The 1,948-nt window shown below is 41.7% G+C and overlaps 1 long non-coding RNA gene across 3 annotated transcripts; it reads right to left on the bottom strand.

Moving 5' to 3' along the window:
* On the bottom strand, positions 1-1,813 carry LOC104955062 (uncharacterized). 3 transcript variants are annotated; one of them, XR_799422.1, is made up of 3 exons: positions 1,091-1,813; positions 466-536; positions 1-28 (listed from the first exon to the last, which is right to left on the bottom strand). It is a non-coding gene; the product is annotated as an uncharacterized lncRNA (long non-coding RNA). The 3 variants fall into 3 exon arrangements; XR_799420.1 differs by having other exon boundaries at positions 7-536; positions 1,091-1,665; positions 1,748-1,789; XR_799421.1 differs by having other exon boundaries at positions 7-536; positions 1,091-1,647; positions 1,748-1,788.
* Positions 1,814-1,948: the final 135 nt, after the last annotated feature.

The following is a 1,948-nucleotide window of genomic DNA, read 5'->3' as shown; positions in this document are numbered from 1 at the left end:
TCCATTGAATCCCCCTCTGGTTCTTGTGCTGAAAGAGGGAGTAACAGACAGGAGAAAGGGTTATACACACCTATATAGCACACCTATTGGATGGGAAATTGCCTTGGGGAGATAAGGTGTGGTCTTTGTTCCCAACTGAAGTTATGGAACTTTATTATTTGTGAGTTTAACAAAGTATGACAAATGGCATCAGTAACAGATGTGATATGAATTTCTATAAAGTTGTCTCACATTCTTGGTCATATTTTATATACAGTATGTAATGAGTATAACATGTCCAGTAAGTATAAAGTGTTTCCTAATACTGTGTATTCAACCACTATGGAATATGTATGTGGGCAGACAAAACTGAGTTGTTCTGTGTGTGAAGTAACCTCAAGTCACTCCGCAGGCACATTTTGATGCAGACCAGTTTGTCAAGACAAAAAAGGGCAAGACTAGGCTGAGAGCAGAGGCTATACCCACCATCTTCGTGCATCGCCCTGTGGTCAAAAAGAGAAGGGCCCCTGCACCACGATTCACCCCGGGACCTGTATCTACAAAGCCCATAGCTCATGATCACAGCTATAGTGTGAAAGGTGACACAGGTATAATAAGTATGAACTCTTAGTAACAAAAGTCATATTTCTTATTTTTAAGTGGTATAATATTTTAAATGTTCGAAAATCTACAGTGCCATGTCTTCTACTTACATTAGTCTCAAAGATTGAGGGAAGAAGGGATGAGGAGACTGAGAGAAAGGAAAGTGAGGGTGAAGAAAGAGAGGACATGGCTAGTGAGGAGAGACAGGGAGGGCGGACACCACCCACTCAGCCAGCAGCCAGTCAGCATACGAAACCAGCAGCCAGTCAGCATACAGGGAACCAGCAGCCAGTCAGCATACGAGGGAACCAGCAGCCAGTCAAACAGATCTATTAAAAAAATTAAAGAGAAAATTAAAGAGCCAAGAAGGAATCACCAAAAAAGCAAAGTCTGCACTAAGAAAAATCAGGAAGGAAAATGCAGCTCTCAAGAAAACAATGAAAAGTAGGGACAACAAATATAAGAAAACGTTTTAAAAAGACCAACTTAAGGCATTAGGCAGACTCACCACAGAGGGGATGAAATGGAGCAATGAGACAATTAAGAAGGCTTTAAAAATTCGCTTTGCGTGCGGACCAACGGGTTACAAAACTCTGCAGGAATTGCAGATTCCCCTTCCAGGAATAAGGACACTGCAAAGAAGGATGCAATGTGTTAAGTTTGAGCCTGGTGTGTAACAGCTAACATCAATGCCCCTCCACCCGTAACATCACTGCCCCTCCACCTGCCAACATCACTGCCCTCCACCTGCCAGCACCCAGCCAGAGGAGCGCAAACAACAAAAACAAGCAAGGTGTCCCGTCATGTACCTGGAAGTTTGGGTTGGCAAAATGGAGTAAGAGAGGGACTTGAAAAACCTTGGTGGCTCTCTACTCATGTTGTTACAGTTGTCTTGGTTGCAGCTCTCAAGTTTTTTTTTGTTGCCATTTCCACATCTTTAGAAAATATGAAATAAATGAAGTGAAATCAACCTCTTCTCTGGAGAACAAACTTTGATTTCTCTGTCTTGTGAGTTTGCAGTCTTGCAGTTTTGCTCCTCCACCTGTAACATCACTGCCCCTCCACCTGCCATACAGTAGGTTACTAACAAGATTACTTATATAATACAGTGATAGAATACATGTTTAGTATGCTTACTTATATAAAACAGTAGTATTAAACTTACCTTGTGTTTTCACTCTCACTTAAGTCCCTCTCCCTTTGCCATCAATCCAAAATCAGCTGAGCTGCAACATTATACAGACAGGTAATAATCAACATAATCACAAGGACACAATATGGCTCTGCTAAAAACACTCACTCTTACACGCACCAAACTTTATATTTATCTAATATTTAACTCCCTCCACCCCCGCATACAATCCCG

This window comes from Notothenia coriiceps, unplaced genomic scaffold, assembly GCF_000735185.1.
Source record: "Notothenia coriiceps isolate Sejong01 unplaced genomic scaffold, NC01 NC01_scaffold00024555, whole genome shotgun sequence".
Lineage (NCBI taxonomy): Eukaryota > Metazoa > Chordata > Actinopteri > Perciformes > Nototheniidae > Notothenia > Notothenia coriiceps.
The sequence above is the reverse complement of the archived record's forward strand: the minus strand, read 5'-3'. Positions and strand labels throughout refer to the sequence as shown.